This window comes from Lithobates pipiens, unplaced genomic scaffold (assembly GCF_037356315.1).
Source record: "Lithobates pipiens isolate NorthernLeopardFrog02 unplaced genomic scaffold, aLitPip1_a1.2 Scaffold_18, whole genome shotgun sequence".
NCBI lineage: Eukaryota > Metazoa > Chordata > Amphibia > Anura > Ranidae > Lithobates > Lithobates pipiens.
Window position 1 is genome coordinate 646,601,403 of NW_027507758.1, and position 21,763 is coordinate 646,623,165.

Here is a 21,763-nt window from a genome sequence, read left to right on the forward strand (position 1 = left end):
TGCCTGTTGTTGTTTCCTTGTATTTCCCCATACACCGTTCGTGCGGTGTGTCTGGCAAGCTGGGCGGCTGGTTTCTTTGCGTTCCAGCCGCACAGCTACTTCCTCGTTCGCCGCTCGGTCGTTCTGTGCATGCGAGGACGAGGCTTGGTTCGCGCATGTGCGTTGCGGGCTTCGCGCATTCGCGCACTAGCATTTTCATGGCATAATTGATGACGTCATTTAGGTGGCAGTTTTAAAAATAGAGAACAGCTTGCAGAGCTTCTGGGATGCTTGTAAAGCCTGCAGTGCCATTCCTGAGTCCTGATTACTTCAGCAATAGGTATGTGTCTGTGGGGGAAGGACATACTATCTGTTTTTTCTCCCTAGCTGTTCTCTGTGTTTAATTGGGGTTGTTTTATTCCAGCCCTAATGGACCCTTCCAGAATTTTGGATTCCTCGCCGCCTGCTAGTGGCCAGCCCTCTCGTAGCAGGTATTTTGTTCCTGGGTTTACCTGCCGGGGGGGGACAGGGGAACATTAGTGTATGTTCCGCTAACACAGTTGGTTTTTTCCTTTTCAGCCCTTCTAGGTCTACCGAACGCCGGAGTTCTCACCGAGGAAGTGATTCGTCTAAGTTCCACCGCCAGCATTCCTCTTCCAGATCCAGACGTCATGGTTCTCCTGCGAAAACTAGTCACCGTAGCCGGGAACCATCCCGCCCTTCCACGGCTTGCTCCAGTCATGCAGCTGAAGAATTATGTTGGGGGTGTAGGACGCATATTCCTGCTGACAAGTCCCTTTGTGATGCCTGCTATGTCAAGGCGACGGGTGAAAGGAGTGACTCTGACCAGCAACTGAAGTCTCTGGTTGAGAAGTTAGTCAAGGACAGTTTAAAGAAATTTGAAGCCCCCCATTTGTCTCCCATAGAGTCTCCAAGGTCTCCAGGGAGGGATGTTCAGGCCCAGGACATGTGGGATTCCTCTTTGCCTAGCCATCCGTCTGCTGTCCTCTCAGATAGTGAATCAGAGGAAGAAGAGACTGGTTCTGATTTTGACTTTTCTTCAGTGGCGGCTGGTGAAGTTTTTGGATGGGGGGGCGCCAGACCCCGCCCATCATGACCCCGCCCACCATTTTGGCCCCTCCCACTTCTCATAAAACACGCCCCTTATGTAATCGGAAAAATTTTTTTACGTGGGTTCCCCCTCCGAGAGCATACCAGGCCCTTAGGTCTGGTATGGATTCCAAGGGGAACCGCCTACGCCGAAAAAACGGCGTGGGGTTCCCCCCCAGACCCTTATCCGAGCACGCTACCCGGCCGGCCAGGAAAGGGGGTGGGGACGAGCAGGCGGCCCCCCCCTCCTGTGCCGTACCAGGCCGCGTGCCCTCAACATGGGGGGGTGCCTTGGGGGAGGGGGGCGTGCGGCCCCCCCACCCCAAAGCGCCTTGTCCCCATGTTGATGAGGACAAGGGCCTCTTCCCGACAACCCTGGCCGTTGGTTGTCGGGGTCTGCGGGCGGGGGGCTTATCGGAATCCGGGAGCCCCCTTTAATAAGGGGGCCCCCGGATACCGGCCCCCCACCCTATGTGAATGAGTATGGGGTACAATGTACCCCTACCCATTCACCTGTGAAAAAAAGTACAAAAAAAAACACAACACAGGGTTAAAATATTTTATTGCACAGCTCCGGGGGTCTTCCGTCTTCGGGGGTCTTCTCGCCGGACTCCTCCGCTATCTTCTTGTAGCTCTTTTACTAGCGGAGGAGCCCGGCTTTCTTCCTCGCCGCCGGCCTCTTCTCCCGACTTCGGGGGTCTTGTCCCCCTCTTCGGTTCTTCTGCCGGGCCACCGCGCCTTCTTATAGCTCTTTTACAGGCGGTGGCCCGGTCTTCTGCCGCCGCCGCCGCCGCCGCCGCCCGTTCTTCTTCTTCTTCTTCTTCTTCTTCTTCTTCTTCTTCTTCTTCTTCTTCTTCTTCTTCTTCTTCTTCTTCTTCTCCTTCTTCTCCAGGAGATGTTGCCTCGACGATCTCCCTGGCCGGAATGCCAGGGACGCGCTGTGCTGCCACTTATATAGGGACAATGGGGCGGTGTCACATGGGTTGATGTCACATGGGTTGGTCACATGGGTTGATGTCATCAACCCATGTGACCAACCCATGTGACATCAACCCATGTGACACCGCCCCATTGTCCCTATATAAGTGGCAGCACAGCGCGTCCCTGGCATTCCGGCCAGGGAGATCGTCGAGGCAACATCTCCTGGAGAAGAAGGAGAAGAAGAAGAAGAAGAAGAAGAAGAAGAAGAAGAAGAAGAAGAAGAAGAAGAAGAAGAAGAAGAAGAAGAAGAAGAAGAAGAACGGGCGGCAGCGGCGGCAGCAGAAGACCGGGCCACCGCCTGTAAAAGAGCTATAAGAAGGCGCGGTGGCCCGGCAGAAGAACCGAAGAGGGGGACAAGACCCCCGAAGTCGGGAGAAGAGGCCGGCGGCGAGGAAGAAAGCCGGACTCCTCCGCTAGTAAAAGAGCTACAAGAAGATAGCGGAGGAGTCCGGCGAGAAGACCCCCGAAGACGGAAGACCCCCGGAGCTGTGCAATAAAATATTTTAACCCTGTGTTGTGTTTTTTTTTTGTACTTTTTTTCACAGGTGAATGGGTAGGGGTACATTGTACCCCATACTCATTCACATAGGGTGGGGGGCCGGTATCCGGGGGCCCCCTTATTAAAGGGGGCTCCCGGATTCCGATAAGCCCCCCGCCCGCAGACCCCGACAACCAACGGCCAGGGTTGTCGGGAAGAGGCCCTTGTCCTCATCAACATGGGGACAAGGTGCTTTGGGGTGGGGGGGCCGCACGCCCCCCCTCCCCCAAGGCACCCCCCCATGTTGAGGGCACGCGGCCTGGTACGGCTCAGGAGGGGGGGGGCCGCCCGCTCGTCCCCACCCCCTTTCCTGGCCGGCCAGGTAGCGTGCTCGGATAAGGGTCTGGTGTGGATCTGGGGGGGACCCCCACGCCGTTTTTTCGGCGTAGGGGGTTCCCCTTGGAATCCATACCAGACCTAAGGGCCTGGTATGCTCTCGGAGGGGGAACCCACGTCAAATTTTTTTTCAGAAATTTGGCGTGGAGTTCCCCCTTCAGAGCTCATTCTCTGATTGGCCACGGCAAAAGTCGCCTGGCCTGGGGAAACCTTTCTGGCTGTGAAAGCTTTTTGCATTCATTCAGCTAAATGCACGAACATTCTCCACAAAGTAGAGGCTAGAAAGCCTTTATGCGGTGACTCACCTCTCACTGTCTGGCAGCTCCGCTCGGGCTAAGGAACGGAGCTGCCTACGTCACTTCCGGGTTTCGTGAAGCAGCCGAAAGCCGGAAGTGACTGCCTGTCTAAGAGTGACAATGCTGCCGCCCGTAGAATCACAGTGATTTTACGGGCGGAAGCTAGTCGGCGTTCTGCTGTGCGCCGCAAGGCGGGTTTTTAACCCGCAAATGAAGCGCCATGAATGCAATCTTGTGATTGCATGGACGTGGCGCTTCTCATAGTGCACTGTGACCGGCGCCACAGTACACTATGTTAAATTGTTAAATTAAATTTTTTTATTTTTTTTTTAAATGTCTTAAAGGGCCCGTTTTTTTTTTTTACTTTTTTTTTAACTTTTTTTTTTTTTTTTTTTTTTTTTACTTTTTTTTTTTTTTTACACCTAGGGAGAGGGGGGGCGGCGCCCGGGCGCCCCCTATGGGCGGGCCGCCACTGCTTTTCTTTGCTCCTTCCTTTGGTCAAAGCCATCAAGGAAACGCTGAACTGGGAAGAGCCGTTAGTGGCTCGGGCAAAGCAAAGACATTTTTTAAACAACTAAAGAAGGAGCGTATTAGCTTTCCCTTTCTCTCAGAGTAGGGGGAAGTGATCTCGGATGAGTGGAGCAAAGTAGAGAAAAAGAATTCTCTTCTATCCAAGATTCAGAGGCTTTACCCTTTCAAAGAGGAAGAAGTTAAACATTTGGAGTCTTCCCCTCTGGTGGACGCAGCAGTAATGAGACTGGTCAGACACGTGACCCTTCCTCTAGAGGATACAATCTATTTCAAGGACGCTCTGGATAGTAGAATTGATTCTGACCTGAAGAGGATCTATCTTACGGCTGGCATGGCCTATAAACCAGCTCTGGCCTTAGCGGCTCTATCTAGAGCAATGGAAGTTTGGTCTGAGAGTGTTGATGAGACACTTAGAAACGTCTCGGAAGACCTTGCCAAGGGTTCTCCCATTCAGGAACTGAGGCTGGCTTCGGCTTTCTTGGGGGAGGCCTCGATTGATATTATCCGACTGGTGGCTCGAGTTATGCTTTCCTCTGTAACAGTTCTTCAAAGGCGCAGTGAGACTGAGACCCCAGAGGAAACCCAGGTCCCCTAAATGGGACCTACCACTAGTTTTGGACTTTTTTTCCCATTTTGATAAGTCTCTTTCCATCAGAGAACTCACCATGAAAACATGACTTTCTGGTGGCAGTCACCTCGGCAAAGAGGGTATCAGAGATCCAGGTTCTAGGAGTCAAAGAACCTTTTCTAACATTTTTTCCGGACAGGGTGGTCCTTGTTCCAATGTTGGGGTCAAACCCTAAGGTCACCTCGGTTTTTCACAAGAATCAGGAGATCTCCCTGCCCACATTCAGGTCCTCGGTTCCTCGGATGTTCATCCGCTTGCTGTTGGTCGCTCATTAAAGCTATACCTGGAAGCTACAGCTCCATGTCGTCAGTTGGATTTCCTGTTCGTTCTATTCTGTGGGAAGAACAAGGGCACCAGGGCGTCAGTCACATCAATTGCGGCATGGGTAGTTCAAGCAATCCAGTGGGCATACAGAGAAAAGGGCTTGGCTCCTCCTCAGGCGGTAACGGCGCATTCAACCAGAAGTCTTTCTACCTCATGGGTGTCCTCTCGCCATGTGGCTCTGGACGTTATCTGCAGGGTGGCTTCGTGGTCTTCAATCAACACCTTTATGACTCATTATTGTGTTGAGCCGGTGGCTCTATCCTCAGTTGACTTTGGTGTTAAAGTTTTGTCGGTTGACGGTGTCAAATAAATCTTTGTTTATTCAGCATTTTTCCCACCCGGGTGTGTTTTGGCGAGTTATTTCCCACACGTTGGCTGCCATGAGGTCTGTCAGGAAAACTGAAAAATGATGTCAAAATACTTACCGTAATTTTCCTTTCCTGATGGACTCCATGGCAGCAGGAGTAGTGATGGACGAACTTCCGACGGGACGTTTCGCGAACGCGAAACGCGAACGGGCACAAACGTTCGCGAAAACGACCGTTCGCCGCGGGCTCCATTGACTTCAATGGGAGGCGAATTTCGCAAACCTTTAGGTCGAATTTGCGGCCACGGGGTAATTATTAGGGGGTAGCACGCAGTCCCACCACCTGGACAATAGCATAATACATGTATGAGGTGAATTTGGGATCGATAACTACAAGCATTTTTTTTTTATTTGGGAAATTGTTCTGACAATTCAGGACTATGGAGCTAATGAAGGCAATGGAGGAGAGGGAAGGTCAGGGACCAGGGTAGGCAAACAAGAGGGTGCAGGAGATACAGAGCACTGACAGCAGCACCGTAATACAGAGCACTGACATCAGCACCGTGACATACAGCGCTGACAGCAGCTCCGTGACATACAGCGCTGACAGCAGCTCCGTGACATACAGCGCTGACAGCAGCTCCGTGACATACAGCGCTGACAGCAGCTCCGTGACATACAGCGCTGACAGCAGCTCCGTGACATACAGCGCTGACAGCAGCACCGTGACATACAGCGCTGACAGCAGCTCCGTGACATACAGCGCTGACAGCAGCTCCGTGACATACAGCGCTGACAGCAGCTCCGTGACATACAGCACTGACAGCAGCTCCGTGACATACAGCGCTGACAGCAGCTCCGTGACATACAGCGCTGACAGCAGCACCGTGACATACAGCGCTGACAGCAGCTCCGTGACATACAGCGCTGACAGCAGCTCCGTGACATACAGCGCTGACAGCAGCTCCGTGACATACAGCACTGACAGCAGCTCCGTGACATACAGCGCTGACAGCAGCTCCGTGACATACAGCGCTGACAGCAGCACCGTGACATACAGCGCTGACAGCAGCTCCGTGACATACAGCGCTGACAGCAGCTCCGTGACATACAGCGCTGACAGCAGCTCCGTGACATACAGCGCTGACAGCAGCTCCGTGACATACAGCGCTGACAGCAGCTCCGTGACATACAGCGCTGACAGCAGCTCCGTGACATACAGCGCTGACAGCAGCTCCGTGACATACAGCGCTGACAGCAGCACCGTAAGCAGCCCCAGGAGGAAGTCAGCACAGCACAGGGATGGTGTGATCCCCTCATAATAAGAACCCCCAGGAGGAAGTCAGCACAGCACAGGGATGGTGGGAGCCCCTCATAATAAGAACCCCCAGGAGGAAGTCAGCACAGCACAGGGATGGTGGGAGCCCCTCATAATAAGAACACCCAGGAGGAAGTCAGCACAGCACAGGGATGGTGGGAACCCCTCATAATAAGCAGCCCCAGTAGAAATATGACACCGCTCAACCTCTTCAAAGAGGAGGGTAGGGGCATATAGTACGGTGTGCTTTTTTGGGTCAGGGAAGTGAGCCAAATGAATTAAGAAGGTCTGTGTGCTTGATTCCAAAAATTGTTTATAGACATATACATGGTCTACTGATCACATGTGTTGAATTCCTCCGAGATCCATGCCTCATTCATTTTTAGAAATGTGAGGTAGTTAACACTGTCGTGAGCTAGGCGAGTACGCTTATCGGTCACAATCCCCCCTGCTGCGCTGAACGTCCTTTCGGACAGGACACTGGATGAGGGGCAAGCCAACAGTTCGATTGCAAATTGGGCAAGCTCTGGCCAGAGGTCAAGCCTGCCCACCCAGTAGTCTAGGGGTTCATCACTCCTCAGAGCGTCCACATCGGCCGTTAACCCAATGTAGTCGGACACCTGACGGTCTAGGCGTTCCCTGATGCTGGATCCGGATGACACCTGTCGATGGGTCGGCTGAAAGAATGACCTCATATCCGAAGTCACCAACACATCTTCAAACCGGCCTCTTCTTGCAGGCGCTGTTGGATTGGTACCCGCAAATCCTTCTCTGGGAGTGGGAATTGCTCCTCTGCCAGCGCACGCAAAAGCAGAATGCAGCATTTCTCGAAGCAAGGCCTGGAAGTGCTGCATTCTGACAGCCCTCTGCGACGGCGGTAACATTTCCGCCATTTTGTGTTTGTACCGGGGATCTAAGTACGTTGCCACCCAGTACTGGTCCTTGACCCTCATGCTTTTTATACGGGGGTCCCTATTAAAACACTGGAGCATGAAGGCCCCCATTTGCACTCAAGCGGAAGGTATGTGGTGGTGGTGGTGTTGTTGGTGGTAGTGTCTTTGGGGGTGCACATAGCAGAGAGTGAAGAAGAGGGTGCAGATCGAGAGGATGAGGAGGGTGCAGAAGAATAAGGCTGAGTGAGCCACTCAACCAAGTCTGGTGCGTCCTTTAAAGTAATTGAACGCACCTTCTGCAACTTCCCACTTTGGCTCAAGGCTGTTGCTCCTGCCCTACCCCTACCACCCCTGCGGAAGGGCCTGCCTCTTCCTCTGCCTGTCATTTTTTAAATCACCCTGTGACAAAACTCTTAGTCCCTATACCGCTGAAGGACTGCTGCAGTATAGGGCAGCGGTCAGCAGTAGTGCACGTCAACCCTATGTATTGTGGACCGATAGCGGTCCTTACAGAACAGCAGACTGTACTGCACTCAGGCCTATGTACCGTAGCACCCTATACCAAGTTACCAGTCCTTATAAGAACTTTTGTGGACCAAGCAGGTTGTGTGTTAGTGATTAGCAGACTGTACGTCAGTCCCTATACCAATGAAGGACTGCTGCAGTATAGGGCAGCGGTCAGCAGTAGTGCACGTCAACCCTATGTATTGTGGACCGATAGCGGTCCTTACAGAACAGCAGACTGTACTGCACTCAGGCCTATGTACCGTAGCACCCTATACCAAGTTACCAGTCCTTATAAAAACTTTTGTGGACCAAGCAGGTTGTGTGTTAGTGATTAGCAGACTGTACGTCAGTCCCTATACCAATGAAGGACTGCTGCAGTATAGGGCAGCGGTCAGCAGTAGTGCACGTCAACCCTATGTATTGTGGACCGATAGCGGTCCTTACAGAACAGCAGACTGTACTGCACTCAGGCCTATGTACCGTAGCACCCTATACCAAGTTACCAGTCCTTATAAAAACTTTTGTGGACCAAGCAGGTTGTGTGTTAGTGATTAGCAGACTGTACGTCAGTCCCTATACCAATGAAGGACTGCTGCAGTATAGGGCAGCGGTCAGCAGTAGTGCACGGCAACCCTATGTATTGTGGACCGATAGCGGTCCTTACAGAACAGCAGACTGTAACGCACTCAGGCCTATGTACCGTAGCACCCTATACCAAGTTACCAGTCCTTATAAGAACTTTTGTGGACCAAGCAGGTTGTGTGTTAGTGATTAGCAGACTGTACGTCAGTCCCTATACCAATGAAGGACTGCTGCAGTATAGGGCAGCGGTCAGCAGTAGTGCACGGCAACCCTATGTATTGTGGACCGATAGCGGTCCTTACAGAACAGCAGACTGTAACGCACTCAGGCCTATGTACCGTAGCACCCTATACCAAGTTACCAGTCCTTATAAGAACTTTTGTGGACCAAGCAGGTTGTGTGTTAGTGATTAGCAGACTGTACGTCAGTCCCTATACCAATGAAGGACTGCTGCAGTATAGGGCAGCGGTCAGCAGTAGTGCACGGCAACCCTATGTATTGTGGACCGATAGCGGTCCTTACAGAACAGCAGACTGTAACGCACTCAGGCCTATGTACCGTAGCACCCTATACCAAGTTACCAGTCCTTATAAGAACTTTTGTGGACCAAGCAGGTTGTGTGTTAGTGATTAGCAGACTGTACGTCAGTCCCTATACCAATGAAGGACTGCTGCAGTATAGGGCAGCGGTCAGCAGTAGTGCACGGCAACCCTATGTATTGTGGACCGATAGCGGTCCTTACAGAACAGCAGACTGTAACGCACTCAGGCCTATGTACCGTAGCACCCTATACCAAGTTACCAGTCCTTATAAGAACTTTTGTGGACCAAGCAGGTTGTGTGTTAGTGATTAGCAGACTGTACGTCAGTCCCTATACCAATGAAGGACTGCTGCAGTATAGGGCAGCGGTCAGCAGTAGTGCACGGCAACCCTATGTATTGTGGACCGATAGCGGTCCTTACAGAACAGCAGACTGTAACGCACTCAGGCCTATGTACCGTAGCACCCTATACCAAGTTACCAGTCCTTATAAGAACTTTTGTGGACCAAGCAGGTTGTGTATTAGTGTTTAGCAGACTGTGCGTCAGTCCCTATACCGCTGAAGGACTGCTGCAGTATAGGGCAGCGGTCAGCAGTAGTGCACGGCAACCCTATGTATTGTGGACCGATAGCAGTCCTTACAGAACAGCAGACTGTACTGCACTCAGGCCTATGTACCGTAGCACCCTATACCAAGTTACCAGTCCTTATAAGAACTTTTGTGGACCAAGCAGGTTGTGTGTTAGTGTTTAGCAGACTGTGCGTCAGTCCCTATACCGCTGAAGGACTGCTGCAGTATAGGGCAGCGGTCAGCAGTAGTGCACGTCAACCCTATGTATTGTGGACCGATAGCGGTCCTTACAGAACAGCAGACTGTAACGCACTCAGGCCTATGTACCGTAGCACCCTATACCAAGTTACCAGTCCTTATAAGAACTTTTGTGGACCAAGCAGGTTGTGTATTAGTGTTTAGCAGACTGTGCGTCAGTCCCTATACCGCTGAAGGACTGCTGCAGTATAGGGCAGCGGTCAGCAGTAGTGCACGGCAACCCTATCTATTGTGGACCGATAGCGGTCCTTACAGAACAGCAGACTGTAACGCACTCAGGCCTATGTACCGTAGCACCCTATACCAAGTTACCAGTCCTTATAAGAACTTTTGTGGACCAAGCAGGTTGTGTGTTAGTGATTAGCAGACTGTACGTCAGTCCCTATACCAATGAAGGACTGCTGCAGTATAGGGCAGCGGTCAGCAGTAGTGCACGGCAACCCTATGTATTGTGGACCGATAGCGGTCCTTACAGAACAGCAGACTGTAACGCACTCAGGCCTATGTACCGTAGCACCCTATACCAAGTTACCAGTCCTTATAAGAACTTTTGTGGACCAAGCAGGTTGTGTATTAGTGTTTAGCAGACTGTGCGTCAGTCCCTATACCGCTGAAGGACTGCTGCAGTATAGGGCAGCGGTCAGCAGTAGTGCACGGCAACCCTATGTATTGTGGACCGATAGCAGTCCTTACAGAACAGCAGACTGTACTGCACTCAGGCCTATGTACCGTAGCACCCTATACCAAGTTACCAGTCCTTATAAGAACTTTTGTGGACCAAGCAGGTTGTGTGTTAGTGTTTAGCAGACTGTGCGTCAGTCCCTATACCGCTGAAGGACTGCTGCAGTATAGGGCAGCGGTCAGCAGTAGTGCACGTCAACCCTATGTATTGTGGACCGATAGCGGTCCTTACAGAACAGCAGACTGTAACGCACTCAGGCCTATGTACCGTAGCACCCTATACCAAGTTACCAGTCCTTATAAGAACTTTTGTGGACCAAGCAGGTTGTGTATTAGTGTTTAGCAGACTGTGCGTCAGTCCCTATACCGCTGAAGGACTGCTGCAGTATAGGGCAGCGGTCAGCAGTAGTGCACGGCAACCCTATCTATTGTGGACCGATAGCGGTCCTTACAGAACAGCAGACTGTAACGCACTCAGGCCTATGTACCGTAGCACCCTATACCAAGTTACCAGTCCTTATAAGAACTTTTGTGGACCAAGCAGGTTGTGTGTTAGTGATTAGCAGACTGTACGTCAGTCCCTATACCAATGAAGGACTGCTGCAGTATAGGGCAGCGGTCAGCAGTAGTGCACGGCAACCCTATGTATTGTGGACCGATAGCGGTCCTTACAGAACAGCAGACTGTAACGCACTCAGGCCTATGTACCGTAGCACCCTATACCAAGTTACCAGTCCTTATAAGAACTTTTGTGGACCAAGCAGGTTGTGTATTAGTGTTTAGCAGACTGTGCGTCAGTCCCTATACCGCTGAAGGACTGCTGCAGTATAGGGCAGCGGTCAGCAGTAGTGCACGGCAACCCTATGTATTGTGGACCGATAGCAGTCCTTACAGAACAGCAGACTGTACTGCACTCAGGCCTATGTACCGTAGCACCCTATACCAAGTTACCAGTCCTTATAAGAACTTTTGTGGACCAAGCAGGTTGTGTGTTAGTGTTTAGCAGACTGTGCGTCAGTCCCTATACCGCTGAAGGACTGCTGCAGTATAGGGCAGCGGTCAGCAGTAGTGCACGTCAACCCTATGTATTGTGGACCGATAGCGGTCCTTACAGAACAGCAGACTGTAACGCACTCAGGCCTATGTACCGTAGCACCCTATACCAAGTTACCAGTCCTTATAAGAACTTTTGTGGACCAAGCAGGTTGTGTATTAGTGTTTAGCAGACTGTGCGTCAGTCCCTATACCGCTGAAGGACTGCTGCAGTATAGGGCAGCGGTCAGCAGTAGTGCACGGCAACCCTATCTATTGTGGACCGATAGCGGTCCTTACAGAACAGCAGACTGTACCGCACCCAAGCCTATGTACCGTAGCACCCTAGACAGACCAAGTTACCAGTCCTTATAAGAACTTTTGTGGAACAAGTGAGTTGTGAATGATTAGCAGACTGCAGCAGAAGGGCAGCAGTCAAGTATAATATTCTTTCTATATTTGGAAGAAAGAATATTATACGTGTACAAGCCTATTACCGTACCACTGATACCAGTCCTGAAAAGAACCTTTGTGGAACTAATAGTAACAGCAAGTCTTTAAAATTATCCTCACTGCCTGACACACTGCTTCCTGCCTGTCCCTATACAAATTGGCAAAAAAGAGTAGGCTGGAACGATTAGCTGGAACAGCTCTTTTGTGGACCTGATAGTAACAGCTAATGATGATGATGATGATGATGATGAAGAAAGACTAATCTGGCTGAGCTGTCCCTAAAATAGCAGCATACAGCGCTCTGTCCCTTTATCTAAACTGACAAAAGAAACTCAGGCTGCTGACCTAACACCTATACCAGTCCTGAAAAGAACTTTTGTGTACCAAATAGCTAGCGTTTTCTCTGTCCCTACTCCACACAGGATCCTTTCCCTACAGTGACAGAAGAAAGAATGTAAAATGGCCACCGGATCGGGTGTATTTATAGGTTAGGGGGAATGTCCAAGTGTCCATGAGCTGTCATGTCTCAATTGGTTGTCCTGTAACACATGATAAACGTGTCACGAAAGGTTAAAGTTCTTGTATACATTAAACACGTAAGTCCGCCGGGGCGAACGACGGAAAAAGGCGTTCGAACCCGCGGACGGCGAAAGTCGGAAATTCGCCGCGAAACGACCGCCGGGCGAACCGTTCGGCCATCACTAAGCAGGAGTTCCCTCCCAAATGGCTGGAGTAGGATAGTTACCGAACACGGCCTCTGGCAGGGAGCAAAGATTTATGGGAGTATCGTCCTATAGGGTAATGGAGGCGAGACTAAACCCACACATTGGCTGCAATGGAGTCCATCAGGAAAGGAAAATTACGGTAAGTATTTTGACATAAATTTTCCGTTTTTATTTCACTTTAAGCATTGAAAAAAAATCACTGCTCCCGAAAAAACGCCCATTAAAAAAAAAAAAAAATTGCATTGATACATGTCCCCCGGGGCAGGACCCGGGTCCCCAAACCCTAACTTGCATATAAGCCCCATAGACTTTAACTGTGTTCCGGCAGCTTTTGAATTTGCCGAACACCACATATTGTTCGCTGTTTGGCAAACACCCGATGTTCGAACATTGGGCTCACCCCTAATTTTTTTTTTGCCCAAATGTTTAACCCCTTCAATAATGGACACTTTCACCCCTTTCCTGCCCAGGCCAATTTTCATCTGTCAGCGCTCTCACACTTTGGATGAGAATTGCGTGGTTATGTAACACTGTACCCATATGACATTTTTACCTTTTTTTTCCCACAAATAGAGCTTTCTTTTGGTGGTATTTGATCACCTCTGGTGTTTTTATTTCTTGTGTTACAAATTAAAAAAGACAAAAAATCTGAAAAAAATTCTATATTTTATGTTAAAAAATAAACAAATAAAAAAAAGTAAGTTTTCTCCTTCACTGATGAGAAGGCACTAATATGCAGCACTGATAAGCATCCCTGATTGGCATCACTGGTGGGGCACTGGTAGTCATCACTTGTGATCATCACTGATGGGCTTGTACTGATAATCAATGCTGAATATCAGTGCAGATCCCCCCGTCAGGAGAACCGCTGATTGGCTCTCCTCTACTCGTACCTTCTCAGCGTGAATAAAGGAAAGCCGATAACCGACACTTCATGGTTACGATGTGATTAGCTTTGATTGGACACAGCTGATCACATGGTAAAGAGCCTACATCATAGGCTCTTTACCGAGATTGGAGATGTCATGTGTCAGAGTGACACACCAACGATCGCCGTGCGCCTGATCGGCTTATTCTTCTGGATGCAATATGACGTCCCATCAGGATAATGATACCACCACCTGGCCATCATTCTGCAATGGGCTGGGCGGGAAGGAGTTAAAAAAAAAATTTTAGGCCTGAAGATTATATAAAACCCCAAAACATGATCTATTTTCTGAAAGCAGACACCCTAGAGAATAATATAGTGGAAGTTTCATTTTTTTAGTCACATGACATTATTGCAAAAGTCTAAGAAATGCAAAATTTCAGTAAAAAACACACTAAAGTCCATTTCAGAGGGAACAAAAGCACAATAAATTACCCAGTTTTTTGGTAAAATACAAAAGCCAAGGTTGCGCCGAGTAAATAGATACCCAACATGTCAATCCTTAAATCTGTGTGCACCTGTGAAATGGTGACAGATTTCAGTGCCCTATATTTTCTATAGGCAAGGCTTTAAAAGCCCCCTATAGGTCATCAGTTTAGTGTTACAGGGGAGGTCTGGTGATAGAATTATTGCTCTCATTCCGGCAATATGTAACCTGTGTATCACAATCAATGTTTTCAGGCATCCCCAATGTGTGAGTTTATCATGTGTATATGTGGGGGTGGGGGCTCAGATTTATTATTTTTTTGTCAGAACTATGGAGGTTAAAAGAATTAATCTAGAAGGCCAAAATCATATTATTTTTTTTACATGTTTTGTGGTTTCAAATGCAACCTAGGAAACATCTTGTTCCTATATAGTGTCTCACAAAAGTAAGTACACCCCTCCGTCACATTTTTGTAACTATTTTATTCTATCTTTTCATGTGACAACACTGAAGAAATGACACTTGTCTACAATGTAAAGTAGTGAATGTACAGCTTGTATAACAGTGTAAATTTGCTGTCCCATCAAAATAACTAAAAAAACAGCCATTAATGTCTAAACTGCTGGCAACAAAAGTGAGTACACCCCTAAGTGAAAATGTCCACATTGGGCCCAATTAGCCATTTTCCCTCCCTGGTGTCATGTGACTCGTTAGTGTTACAAAGTCTCTGGTGTGAATGGGGAGCAGGTGTGTTAAATTTGGTGTTATCGCTCTAACTCTCTCATACTGGTCACTGCAACTCCAACATGGCACATCATGGCAAAGAACTCTCTGTGGATCTGAAAAAAAGAATTGTTGCTCTACATAAAGATGGCCTAGGCCATGAGTCTTCAAACTATGGCCCTCCAGTTGTTCGGGAACTAAAATTCCCATCATGCCTAGTCATGTCTGTGAATGTCAGAGTTTTACAATGCCTCATGGGATGTGTACTTTCGCAACAGCAGGAGGGCTGTAGTTTGAGGATCCCTGGCCTAGGCTATAAGAAGATTGTCAAGACCCTGAAACTGAGCTGCAGCATGGTGGTCAAGACCATATCAGACTGCTGGTTGGAAGTTAAACAGTGGGGACCTTGAGTGGAGAGTGAACAAGTTTTGCTTTTTGATTGCTGGGCTGCATTTTTAGGTTCTTTTTGGGGCTTTTCCATATATCTTTTTAACACCCTTTTCTGACACTTTTTAAACAGCTTTTTTTTTTCTTTGCTTCCTTCAGCCTACTTATTAAGGGGAGTGGTTAATTGGTGACAGGTGCTTGAGGCCTATATAACCTTCTGTAGAACTCGCAGGCTCACCTTTGAGTTTGCTGGAACTCTGTCCAAGTGGAACTGGGCTAAGTGGTGAGTTAAAAACCAGAGTTAATAGAACTGGACTAAGTGGTGAGTTAAAAACCAGACTTAGTAGAACTGGACTAAGTGGTGAGTTAAAAAACACAGTTTAAAACAGGAGGTTATAACGGGGGTCATAGTACCTGTGTAGTGTGAGTACCTGAGTGTTTGAGTAGTTACATAGTTAGTCAGGTTGAAAAAAGACACAAGTGCATCCAGTTCAACCACAAAAAAAAGTAGTGTGTGTGGATTATTACTACTTGTTGTCAGGTCACCTGAGACCAGGTGACAGATGCACTCCGTAGGACTCGGAAGTGCACCGCTAGGTAGTGGACCTTAGGACTGACTGCTGCGGATTGTACCCAGGGAGATTGAGGACACAGGTCTACAGGATCACTAACACAGATCCCAACGGAAGCTGGAGCATAGATTCCCCAGGGCGCGGAGTCTAAGAGCCAGCGGGTGTTCGTCAGAGCCTCCAGTGGTGAGGATGGACTACGCTGCAGTCTGGCTCCAGGTCGCGGCCCCTAGGGTCTCACAGCTCACGCTCACAGTAGACTACTGGAGAAGGAAGCAGCAGGCTGCAACGACAAGGATAGTAAGGGGATACAGTAGGGGTCAGTACAACTAGCAGACAGGAACAACAGAGTACACACCAAGTGTTCAGGGTCACAGGCAGACAGGGATGGTCAGGGACATGCAAAAGGTCAAGGTCACAAGCAGACAGGAATCGTTGAGAACACACCAAGGTCAGTAACAGAGTCAAACATAGAGCACACAGCAAGCAGGAACCAGGACACCAAACACACAATGAATACACAATGGTTGATCAGCCCAGATGGCTTGCAGTGCACAGGTTATTATAGGGTTCCCTGATAGGGCCTGGGGTGGAGCCATGCTTAGAGGAGAGGTTATAAAAACCACCAGGTGGAAGTGGCTGGCCTCTTAGTCTGAACACATGAGGGGAGGTAAGCAAACACAGGAAGATCACTGCATAACCATGACACTTGTGTATTGTGTACTGTGCACTTGTGTATTGTGAGTGCACGTAGTTCTGCAAATCTAGAGTGGGTGACTGGGGACCAAGAGAAGGCTAATTTATAAAATACTTTCTTCAGCTCTGTGTATACAAAGGAGCATGGGGGAGCTCATGTCCATAATGGGGGTGGTAGTGACACAGCCCCAAATCCACAATGGCTCAAAAGTGATAAGGTCCAGAAATATTTAGACAGAATAAAGGTGGATAAAGCACCTGGACCTGATGGCATCCACCCACGGATCCTAAAAGAATTGAGCTCCGTAATTTCAAAGCCATTGTATCTAATTTTTAGGGACTCGTTAATGACAGGAATAGTACCACTGGATTGGCGCAGGGCCAATGTGGTGCCTATATTTAAAAAGGGAACAAAGTCTTTACCAAGTAACTATAGACTTGTTAGTTTAACTTCTATAGTTGGGAAGATACTGGAGAGATTAATAAAAGACCACATAGATGAGTTCTTGCAGGAAAAAAATATTTTAAGCAACAGACAGCATGGATTCATGAAAGACAGAAGTTGTCAGACAAACCTGATTTCTTTTTATGAGGAGGAAAGTAAAACCTTGGACAGAGGGGTGGCGGTGGACGTGGTATACTTGGACAGAGGTGTGGCGGTGGACGTGGTATACTTGGACAGAGGGGTGGCAGTGGACGTGGTATACTTGGACAGAGGTGTGGCGGTGGACGTGGTATACTTGGACAGAGGTGTGGCGGTGGAAGTGGTATACTTGGACAGAGGGGTGGCGGTGGACGTGGTATACTTGGACAGAGGGGTGACTGTGAACGTGGTATACTTGGACAGAGAGGTGGCGGTGGACGTGGTATACTTGGACAGAGGTGGCTGTGGACGTGGTGTACTTGAACAGAGGCGTGGTGGTGGACGTGGTATACTTGGATTTTACAAAAGCGTTCAATACACACGGCTCATGTGTAAGGTAAAGTCTACAGGTTTGGAAATATCAGTTTGTAAATGGATAGAAAACTGACTAAAAGACAGAATTCAGAGAGTCATGGTTAATGATTCTTACTCTGAATGGTCTGAGGTTATCAGTGATGTACCCCAAGGTTCAGTGCTGGGACCCTTACCTAATACCACTCTTGCTACCTATGCTCAACTCTCTCCAATATTTTAAAAACACAAAACACAGCGACCTACCTAACATGAGTGGGCTGGCCACTAGGGGGCAGTGAAGCATCCATAACACCAGTACTTGATACTGCAGCAGACAAACAAAAAATACAGTTTCAGCCTTAAATAAAGAAAATATGAATATCCCTATCATAAGGGATTGCCCCTACCTTAAACCGCTGTGCTGTCAGCCCCGGGAAGTTGCTGTGTCCTCTGCAATCATTCCCGGGGCTCTGACAGCTCTCAAACGAATTTAAAAGTGGCGCCTATGACATCATCATCGACGTCAGACGCAAGGCGCTCACGCGTATACATGAAACCTAGCCATGCACTCACATCGGGTTCGCACGTGCGCATAACGCCTGCGATGCCCGTAAATTGGAGAGAGTAGTTTGCTGGAACGTGGAAGTGCCATCAAACAGCATGGGAACGGCTCAAACAACACAGGAGAAATACAGATACAGGCACAACACAAAAACACTGCTGCCATGGAAATATACAGACTCACCACTTCCCCAACGACCAGCTGGCCGAACGATCCCAGAAACACACACACCAGACCTCCCAGCAGATAATGGCCACCTACAGCAACAGGCAAACAAGCTGTGCGCACTTTAGGTAAGTCAAACCATTTCTTCAGCGCTACTCTGCATTTATACTCAATACCCTGCTTAACAGTCAGGGCCTATCGGAGGTACAAACCTCGTCGATCGATCGCTATGAAGTCATCTTCAGGTAGGAGAACCAATTGGTCCTACGGAGGAGGACAAAAAAGGAACATGGATAGCAGCCAGGAGCAAAGATTTATGGAGGCTGGGCTAACCCACGCGTATGCTGCTATGGAGCCTGTCAGGAAAGCTCTATTTGTGTGAAGAAAATGATTAAAAATTCATATGGTTACAGTGTTGCATGACCGCGCAATTGTCATTCAAAGTGCGAGAGCGGGAAGGGGGTGAAAGTGCCCCGTTTTGAAGGGGTTAAGGACAGCACTTTAACAGAAAGTATAAAACCTGCCAAAAATATCTTCTTGTATTTCTGCAAATCCCCGGCTCAATGAGTAAGAACAACAGAATGGATCAGTACATCTGCAGACTGCAGTCACTGGAGCTCCACTCTACACAGAAATCATGTGACCTCCACTTCCTGTAGTATCCTCTGTTGGTTGTTACATTAAAGTTCATCTGAAAATAAAAAAAGTGGAGTTATGGAGGCCACATGTTTCCTGTGACAGTGGAGCTCCAGCTGCAGAGATTCACAATGAAGTTCAGGTAAAAAAAAAAAGAAAAAAAGTGGAGTGAAGGCCACATGCTTCCTGTCAACGGTGGAGCTCAGAAGACAGGAAGTGATGTCAGATACAGACAGGAAGTTCCGGGTGAGAGGTGAGTCGGGAGGAAGTAGAGAGAATCCATTACTGGAAGACGCAGCAGAGGAGGTAATAAGATCTTATTTTCTATTTACACCCAGTAACCCCCCGTCATGTCCATCCTCTTCCTCCATAGTCACTGTGATGTCTTTTATCTCCAACAGATGATGATACACACATATATAGTGTGGAAATGTAGATTAACCCCTTCAGGGGGATCAGTTGATGATGAATAGTGATGGGCTCCAGTGTGTTGGAAATCCCACATTCCCGATCCCACCAGGAAGCCGACACTGCACAGTGCTGATCACAGACAGTGAGACATTTCCTGGTCCTCAGCTGTACAGATCAGGAAATGTCTCATATCTTCCCTCCAAAGCTGGCCATACATGGTTCAGTTTTATCGTTCATCCAGCGGGATGAGAGGAAAAAACGGAAGTGATTCCCCCATCCACACATTGGAGGGGGATGGGGGAATCCTCCCCGCTGCACTTTGTATTCTGACAATGGAGGGCGCTTCACTCTCAGAATACACAGATCAGTGATGAAGCTATTGGCTGCAGCCGCTGATGGAGTGACTTTTATCCGGCAGTGACCACACATGGATGGAAATGTGACCAATCCCTGCTGAACCAGCTGAATTTCCATGTCTCTATGGTCACCATAAGTGATTTCCTCCCCTCCCCCTCATCTCCTTCATTATGTAAGTCATGCTGAGATCATCTCCCATTGGCTGAACAATATTCTCATTTGTCTCTGAGCTCCTTCTTGCTATTCCTCGTCCTGCCTGTTGTTTCCTTGGATTGATTTTCTGTGTAGTGACCCCGGCTTCATCTCTTGGATGCACTCGTCTGTTGCTTGTCCTGACCTTTATCCTGATTCCTGGATCTTCCTCCTCATCTCTCCTCCATATCCTCTTACACAGCTTTTCTCCACACCTGCAGTGATCCTGGGGGGTGGAAACTTGGCACCAGCACTCAGCAAAATCCATCCCCACCATTAGGAGCGCTGGAGAAAATTGTCTGCTATTTACACTCCGTTCCTCCGCACGTCACCTGATCACATGAGAGATTACTTTCACAGATTCCTGACAGATTTCTGTATGGTAAAGGTCAAAGTTCACTCTTCAGTTTAGGAGAGGAAGGACACACCCAGGAACAATGATTTGGTTTTCACAGGAGCCTCATATAGAGGACCCCTCAAATCTCCCCATCCAAATGTCCCTCCATCCAGAGTCTATATGTCCTATGACATCACACTGACCTCACAGCTCCTCCTCCCAATGTCCCTCCATCCAGAGTTTATATGTCCTATGACATCACACTGACCTCACAGCTCTTCCTCCAATGTCTCTCCATCCAGAGTCTATATGTCCTATGACATCACACTGACCTCTCAGCTCCTCCTCCCAATGTCCCTCCATCCAGAGTCTATATGTCCTATGACATCACACTGACCTCACAGCTCCTCCTCCCAATGTCCCTCCATCCAGAGTCTATATGTCCTATGACATCACACTGACCTCACAGCTCCTCCTCCCAATGTCCCTCAATCCAATTATTTTTTTTCTCTGATGCTCTTATTCCCCATAGACACGATCAGAAATTCAGAAAAATATTTGGATGGTTTTTATGATGGAATTCTGCTTAAAGTGGTTGTAAACCCACTTTGGCCTACAAGTGAGCCTAGATTAAGGCTTACCTGTACGTCCAAGAAATATCTCCTAAACCTACACGGTTTAGGAGATATTTACAAAAAGACAGTCGCCGCTTTCGAAGGCGCATGAGCAGGTGCACTGGGCATGCCACTGCTAACGGTGATATGTCCTTAGTGACGGCTCCCGTGTGCATGCGTGGGAGTGACGTCATCACTGTGAGTGCCCGGAGTAGAGATACGCGGAAGAAGGGTGCTCCGTGCTACATGGGATGGCGGTGACATGGCTGGCTCCTGTGTCAGGTAAGTGACACATAATGGGCTACTATGCGATGCGATGCTATGTGATGCGATGCTATGCGTAGTAGCCCATTATGCTTTACCTTTGCAGGGAGATAAAGAAGAAGTAATACCCATCAGGGTTTACTTCCTCTTTAAGCTTGCCTTGCATACACACGGTCACACAAAAGTTCTCTGAACTTTCGGCCATCAAGAACGCGGTGACGTACAACACTACGACGAGCCGAGAAATTTCAATGCTTCTGAGCATGCATCAAATTGTTTCCGAGCATGCGTGATTTTTTGCGCATCCGAATTGCTCTCAATCTTTTGCTGGCTGGAATTCTGCCAGCAAAAGTCTGATGGAGCGTACAACGGTCTAAATTTCTGACCAAAAGCTCACATCCGACTTTTGCTGGCAGAATTTCTGATTGTGTGTGTGGAGCATTAGGATGTGGGCGGACTCTTGGCATCCTCACTAGCAAAGTGGGACTGTTGGTCCTGCATTGTATATAATGATGTCAGAATGTCTGCAACAAGGATTTAACCTGCATAGTGTGGGAGTTCTGTGTGGGAAAATAATACCTCAGTCTGAAGTGGAGCTTTAATAAAATGGAGACCTGAATAGAGAGGTGAGGAGGATTCTGGGAATGTCATTTGATTTTACTATTTGTGTTCAGATCTAGAGTTTTCCTCCTGTGAAGTCTGGAGATCATATGACCATCACATTGCCTCCACCTCCCTCCCTGATAGAATAGAGAAATACAAAGAAGATTCTAGAAGTCACCAGAGAGATGATGGAGGAGAGGTGAGGAGGATTCTGGGAATTCTGGGACATTATCCAGTAACAGACAAGGGATGTGTCTGGATGGTGACTATATCATTGTGTGTGTCAGGTTCCTATAAGGTGTCAGGATGTCACTGTCTATTTCTCCATGGAGGAGTGGGAGTATTTAGAAGGACACAAGGATCTC

The 21,763-nt window shown here is 48.5% G+C and overlaps 1 protein-coding gene across 1 annotated transcript in view; it reads left to right on the forward strand.

Annotated features, from left to right (window-relative positions):
• Positions 1-21,763, forward strand: part of LOC143986913 (uncharacterized) — a 417,248-nt gene that overhangs the window by 181,099 nt on the left and 214,386 nt on the right. The gene's annotated exons all lie outside the window — the stretch shown is intronic.